We start from the raw sequence: 7,875 nt of genomic DNA, 5'->3' as shown, positions 1-7,875 counted from the left end.
GGCTGTCCACAAATCCGTAAGAATGCGAGGGGGTGGAGATCTCTTCTGAACAGCACGTTGCAAGGCATCCCAGATATGCTCAATAATTTCATGTATGGGCAGTTTGGTGGACAGTGGAGGTGTTCAAACTTAGAAGAGTTTTGCTGGAGCTAATCTGTAGCAATTCTGGACATCTGGGGTGCTGCATTGCCCTGCTGGAATTAACCAAATCCGTCTGAATGCGCAATGAACATGAATGGATGCAGATGATAAGACATTATGCTTACGTACGTGTCGCCTGTCAGAGTTGTATCTAGACGTGTCAGGGGTCCCATATCATTCCAACCATACACGCCCCATACCATTACAGAGCCTCCACCAGCTTGAACAGACCCCTGCTGACATGCAAGTTCCATGAATTCATACCCGCACACGTCCATCCGCTCGATACAATTGGAAACGAGACTCGTCCGACCAGGTGACATGTTTCCAGTCATCAATAAACCAATGTCGATTTTGACGGGCCCAGGCGAGGGGTAAAGCTTTGTGTCGTGCAGTCATCAAGGGTATACGAATCGGCCATCGGCTCCGAAAGCCCATAACGATGATGTTTCGTTGAATAGTTCGCACGCTGATACTTGTTGATGGCCCAGCATTGAAATCTGCAGCAATTTGCGGAGGGATTGCACTTCTGTCTCGCTGAACGATTCTCTTCAGTCGTCGTTGGTTCTGTTCTTGCAGGATCTTTTTCCGGACGCAGTGATGTCGAAGATTTGATGTTTTACCGGACTCCTAACATTCATGGTACACTAGTGAAATGGTCGTATCGGAATATTCCCACTTCATCGCTACCTCGGAGACACTGTGCTCCATCGCTCGTGTTCTTATATACGCATTGCCGACCGCGGCGCCGTATTCTGCCTGTTTACATATCTCTGTATATCAATACGTACATGCCTATACCAGTTTCTTTGGTGCTTCAGCGTAAATTTGTGGCCTTGGTCATCTGCTAACGTAGCAATTTATTAACGTGTTTTCTGCCTCTTCATTCCTCATGGTAATCGACAGTCTTTTTTTCCATTGAAACATCATCATAACGTCGGGCAACATGAACAATAATTAGTCGCCAGTCATTACCAGATGGCACACTCATACTCCCGTGGGTCGTGTCGTCTGTCCACGCGACGGATCGTGTTTGATGCACGTTGACAAATGGCTCAAATGGCTCTGAGCACTATGCGACTTAACTGCTCAGGTCATTAGTCGCCTAGAACTTAGAACTAATTAAACCTAACTAACCTAAGGACATCACACACATCCATGCCCGAGGCAGGAGACGAACCTGCGACCGTAGCGGTCGCTCGGTTCCAGACTGTAGCGCCTAGAACCGCACGGCCACTCCGGCCGGCTGCACGTTGGCACATGTTTCGTCAATCCATATTACATTCTCTGGACTCGCTGCTAGCAGATCACGCGGGAAACGACAGCTCCACGCTACAATGTCTGCGCATATCATTAGGAGCTTTCTTTCTGAGAACTTTTTCCGCAGGAAGCCAATTTCTTTTAAACAATGGAGAGACTTGTCGTTCTGATTGTGAACAAACCACTGTCCGAAAGCGATACCATCAACTTTTTTAGTGTCGGGTACTCCTTCCTGCTGTAGTGCACATATGTATATTGTCTGATAGCACTTTCATCGATGTGATCTGTTTCCGTCACACGCCACGATATCTTCCTTGACTTTCCATGTGTCACAGTAACAAGGCTCCCAGCTGAATTGGCAGCCTCTTTATCACTTTTGTGACTCCCTTCACTGTTGCTGTAGAGATGTCCAGTGCTTCTGCCGCCCTGTCAATCACCACCATCGTCCATTTCCTTTCAAAGTAAACACGCAGTCTGTATATAAATTCGCGCGCTTGAGATTACAGCGTATCTCCTTTTTCAAAAGCCTCTTGCTGCGCTACAGGAAGCCGTTTTCCACAATAGCGCTCCATGCGGCGAGTAAGGTGAACATCAGACGCGTCGTAAGCATAATGTTTGTTTTGCATCCATTTCCTATGTAATTTACGAAATATTTGAGTTATTTTCTTGCCTCCAAGTAGTATCAGAAGGCATATATGTTTCTAAAAATGATTCTAAAATAAGCGCAAGTATGGACAAAAACCATGAATCGAGTGGCAAGCTACAACACATTCGTGAAGAAACACTTGTGACGTTGGATAGAATTGCAGTTTACCTCATTTATATCAAAAGAATATAAAGACACAGATTCACACGTAAGAAGCACAGACATGTACCTCTACATGCAAAAGCGATCGTCAGCTCATTTATCGTTCGGTAGGCCTACTTTGTTTGTAATTGTCCCCTGTTGCCACAAGTACTACCTTCATCTTTATATTATTCTAAGTGGGACAAGCAACTGCCAAATAGTGGGTGAAATACGTTGAAAACAGTATTATGAGCTGATTACATTACATTTCATGCAAAGCCAAAAATTTGAATAAAAAGTACGACCTTCATCTTTATACTATTCTAAGTGGGACAAGCAACTGCTAAATAGTGGGTGAAATACGTTGAAAACAGTATTATGAGCTGATTACATTACAATTCACGCAAAACCAAAAATTTGAATAATTTTCAAACAATCTGTCAGTGACAAACTGCCTATTGGCTTCTGTCTCGGGTTCTTCGACCGACGTTCATCTAATGATTTTTCTGACGTTTCGCCAGCACTAGTGGCTGGCATTGTCAAAGCTTCACCCTCCTTTGCCGGTGATGAACTGGAGCCGAGCTCGCGGCCGCAGACTATATGTACCTGGCGCGCCAACGTCCGAGGGCTTCTCCGCAGTTATTTCCGGTGCGGTTCTCCTCTTGCTACCTACGACGGTCATTCGCTGCACTACGGGAAGCCAGGATCCATTTACCTTAAGGCTTTCGTCTTTCTTGTTGAAACTGGTCGCGTGTTTTTGTATTTCTACAGCTTCTCTGAACAAGCGCGTGTGATAGTGCTTCTCTACAGCCAGAACTTCCGTGTCGGCGAATTTTATTACGTGGTCGGTCTCATTCAGTGCGTGCTCTGCCACGGCCGATTTCTCCACCTGCCCCAACCTGCAATGTCGCTTATGCTCTTTGATCCTGGTGTTAATTGATCGTCCAGTCATTCCGACATAAACTTTTCCGCATGTGCATGGTATACGGCATATTCCCGACATTGCAAGTGGGTCTCTTTTCTCCTTCGCCGATCTAAGACACTCTTTGATCTTCCTTGTCGGTTTGCAAATCGTCCTTACGCCATGTTTGCGCAATATACGGCCGATTCTGTCCGTCACTCTGGGAATGTATGGCAGAAAGGCCTACCCGACATTTATTTTTCTGGTTCCTTACTTCGCCGAGTGTTTGGCTCTGTTACACTTCTAATATAATTTGTGGAGTACCCATTGCTCCTCAGAACAGTTTCCAGGTATTGCATTTCTCGTTTGAGGTGTTGCGGCTCACATATTCGTCCTGCTCTCGTTACGAGCGTCCTGATCATGCCTCTTTTCTGGCTCGGGTGGTGGTTTGACAGTTTGTGCAGGTATCGGTCCCTCTATTTGATGAATAGATGGCGCTGTAAGCGTCAGACTGTGCATCCAAACAGACACGCGACACATGGCTGTTCCTTAGTTTGCATCCGAGAAGGCCAATGTGACTGCCTCCATGAAGGGTAGTGTGCCGCTGGTAAAGCTCTTTTACAGGAACGGTGACTGTGCCCCAGCAGCCCTGCAGAAGTTCCCGATACTCAAGGGTATGAAGAAACGCATTGGATCGATGTCTGCTAGTGGTCTGGAGAAGATTCAAAAAGATGGGTTCTTTTGACGTGCAGTGTGACAGAGGGAGGAAAGCAGTTAATCTGACGTCTGTCCAAGATGTAGCCACAGCATTGCGAGAGGGGTCGAGTGGTTGTGAGCAAACATGCAGAACACGGGGAATTAGCCGAACATTGAACACACCTGCGAGCACGGTGTATAAAATCCTACGATACATCCTGCATTGCTATCTATACAAAATCATCCATGTGCAGGAGTTGGTTCCCGCTGACCTGCCAGAAACACAAACGTTCACTCTGGAAGATCTTGCTCGCATGAAGGTGGTGAGTGAACGCCATGGAACATTCCGTGGACAGACGAAGGCCATTTACATCTCCAAGGAGATGTCAGTACGCAAAATTACAGAATACGGACAACGGAAAATCTGCATGCACATCAAACGGTACCACTCGATTCTGCGAAGAGGGTTGAGTGGTACAGGTTGACGGCATCGTTTGTCATAGAGCCGTATTTTTTCAAAAAGATGAGTCTTTCGAGCCCTATTACTTGGACCATTAGGAGAGTCTTTTGCGAACCAATGTCATTCTCACCCTTCAACACCGCACATGTGTGGACAGCATGATTTTTATGCAAGACGGCGTTTCTCCGCACATTGCACGGAATTTTGAAACTGGAATTGCCAGTGAAGCGGCTGTTGCAGATACATTTCGAGAATGCTGGAATTACCAACCCTCATTTTCCTGTAGCCTGGACGTCCAGTTCACCAGATCTTAATACGTATGACTTCTGGCTGTGGAGTTACCAAAAAGATGTTGTGTTCAGTGCTTCAGTTACGAACGTAACCGAATTGAAGGCATGCATTGCGCAACGTATTTTGAAAGTGATCCCGCGAGACATGTCCGAAAGGACACCATATCCATATAAGTATATAGTTTTGGCAATACCGACCATGACTTTCTTCTTCTGTGTGGATGCACACATATTCCCCGAACTCTTACGGGACTTGGTAAGAGTGTCTTCCACGAGTAATGAGTGTGTTGGGCTAGGACACTACGAATGTAGTGTGTGGACATACAAGATGAGAATGTGGGTCTCACAGGAGGCGTACGCGAGATAATCCCTGCACAAGCTCTCAGTGGCTCAGATGGATAGAGCGTCTGCCTTGTAAGCAGGAGATCCCGGGTTCGAGTCCCGGTCTGGGCACGTGTTTTCATCTGTCCCCGTTGATATATATCAACGCCCGTCAGCAGCTGAAGTTCTAATTTCACTCCGATCTGTTGCGGAATATGCTGTTTCTCGATTTCAACTTGTGGCAGACAACGGTGGACAGCTTATTGCATATTCTTGCGCCAGTGTCACGACAATTACAGAACGTTGTCATTTTGCTTTCTACGCGGTTTTTGACCTCAGGACAGTAAAAAACGATTTTTTCCATCCGTTGGTATTCGCCCTTGGCATGGTGGACTGGCTTAGGTAACCAACAGAACCGCAACTCTTGACAGTCGCAGTCATGCACATTCAACAGCACGGATAGTGTAATGTGCAGCTCAAACTACAGTCGTCGTACAGCGATTCATCTGTCATTTGTAGCCGATCCCTTTTACATTAAGACGCTTACACCGCCATTTACTGGTAAAATTTTCGTTTTTTTGTTCCATGCCGTTTCCCCCTGTGTATATCATATACTGTTTAAATTCGACGTCATTCTGAACAGTGGTTTTCCTTCTACAGCGTTTTGAAACTGGAACTTTAATTACGGGCACTCTGCAGACTTTGATTAACTACGAATTTACTCAGTTTAGTCGATTTTGATGCACTGCAAAATGCCATTGGCTTACATTAGCCATTGTCTGAGAAAGATCTGCTTGTCTTGATTGGTCGGTTGTTTCGTAATTCATTTGTTTCACTATGTGTAATTTTAGCTTACGTATGGCCACCCATGAAAGTAACGGGTGTTTAATCTGAATACACAGATACTGAACTTTGATCCTCTGGATGGGCTACATCAGTATCCTGAGGAGACATTATTTATTTCCTCTACCTAAGTATTTTCTTATTTACACTACTGGACATTAAAATTGCTACACCACGAAGTTGACGTGCTACAGTCGCGAAATTTAACCGACAGGAAGGAGATGCTGTGATATGCAAATGATTAGCTTTTCAGAGCATGTATACAAGGTTGGCGCCGGTGGCGACACCTACAACGTGCTGACATGAGGAAAGTTTCCAACCGATTTCTCATACACAAACAGCAGTTGACCGGCGTTGCCTGGTGAAACGTTGTTGTGATGCCTTGTGTAAGGAGGAGAAATGCGTACCATCGCGTTTCCGACTTTCATAAAGGTCGGATTGCGGTGTATCGTATCGCGACATTGCTGCTCGCGTTGGTCGAGATCCAATGACTGTTAGCAGAATATGGAATCGGTGGGTTCAGAAGGGTAATACGGAACGCTGTGCTGGATCCCAACGGCCTGGTATCACTAGCACTCGAGATGACAGGCGTCTTATCCACATGGCTGTAACGGATCGTGCAGCCACGTCTCGATCCCTGAGTCAACATATGGGGACGTTTGGAAGACAACAACCATCTGCACGAACAGTTCGACGACGTTTGCAGCAGCATGGACTATCAGCTCGGAGACCATGGCTGCGGTTACCCTTGACGCTACGTCACAGACAGGAGCGCCTGCGATGGTGTACTCAACGACGAACCTGGAAGCACGAATGGCAAAATGCCAATTTTCTGGATGAATCCACGTTCTGTTTACAGCATCATGATGGTCACATCCGTGTTTGGCGCCATCGCGGTGAACGCACATTGGAAGCTTGTATTCGTCATCGCCATACTGGCGTATCACCCGTCGTGATGGTATGGGGGGCCATTGGTTACACGTCTCGGTCACCTGTTGTTCGCATTGACGGCACTTTGAACATGGACGTTACATTTCAGATGTGTTGCGACCCGTGGCTCTATCCTTCATTCGATCCCTGCGAAACCTTACATTTCAGCAGGATAATGCACGACCGCATGTTGGAGGTCCTGGAAGGCCCTTTCTGGACACAGAAAATGTTCGACTGCTGCCTTGGCCAGCACATTCTCCAGATCTCTCGCCAATTGAAACCGTCTGGTCAATGGTGGCCGAGCAACCGGCTAGTCACAATACGCCAGTCACTACTCTTGATGAACTGTGGTATCGTGTTGAAGCTGCGTGGCCAGCTGTACCTGTACACGCCATCCAAGCTCTGTTTGATCAATGCCCTGGCGCATCAATGCCGTTATTACGGCCAGAGGTGGTTGTTCTGGGTACTGATTTCTCAAGATCTATGCACCCAAATTGCGTGAAAATGTTATCACATATCATTTCTAGTATAATATATTTGTCCAGTGAATATCCGTTTACCATCTGCATTTCTTCTTGGTGTAGCAATTTTAATGGTCAGTAGTGCATTTACGTGCAGTACAAGGCAGTCAGAAACAGTCTGAAAAGCTTGTAAGGGGGTTGCAGGGTAGCTTGTGATTAGAAATAATTGTTTTCTAATGACAAGCTACCCTGCAACCCCCTTACAAGCTTTTGAGATTGTTTCTGACCACCTTGCATACAGCGCATCCCAGGAGGTATGGGCAGTATTTAGGGGCATAACAGGAACGACCATTCGAAGCAAAAAATTCTAGTAAACGTGAGCTGGACATATCTTCCATTCTGTGGAGCAGATTTCTTCTACTGCAAGCTCTTTGCGTTCCGTATTTTGAGAGCAGGTAGTTTGGCCTAAAACAAGAAAATATCCTGTACATATGGGCTCTGAAGTGCATATTTTAAGGGCTGCGAGCATTTTTGCATCTCTGCTACTGTGAAACACATCTACTGGAGAGGTGCCCACAGCTCTTAAGATATACATTTTAGATCCCATATTTAATAGATGTTTTCGCTTCGAAATATCGGTCTTGTCATATATCTAATTACCGATCATTCCTCCTGTGTTATCCATTGGCTTTTCATTAGGCTGGTCATATGGTGAGTGGATGCTTCATTATGGGAACAATGCACCAGTGCACAACCGAATTCAAATGGTTCAAATGGCTCTGAGC

The 7,875-nt window shown here is 46.0% G+C and overlaps 1 non-coding gene across 1 annotated transcript; it reads left to right on the top strand.

Moving 5' to 3' along the window:
* The first annotated feature begins 4,913 nt into the window (after positions 1-4,913).
* On the top strand, positions 4,914-4,988 carry Trnat-ugu. The gene has a single exon. It is a non-coding gene; the product is annotated as a tRNA-Thr (tRNA).
* The last annotated feature ends 2,887 nt before the right edge of the window (positions 4,989-7,875 follow it).

This window comes from Schistocerca americana, chromosome 1 (genome assembly GCF_021461395.2).
Source record: "Schistocerca americana isolate TAMUIC-IGC-003095 chromosome 1, iqSchAmer2.1, whole genome shotgun sequence".
NCBI classification, from domain to species: Eukaryota; Metazoa; Arthropoda; class Insecta; order Orthoptera; family Acrididae; genus Schistocerca; species Schistocerca americana.
The sequence above is the reverse complement of the archived record's forward strand: the minus strand, read 5'-3'. Positions and strand labels throughout refer to the sequence as shown.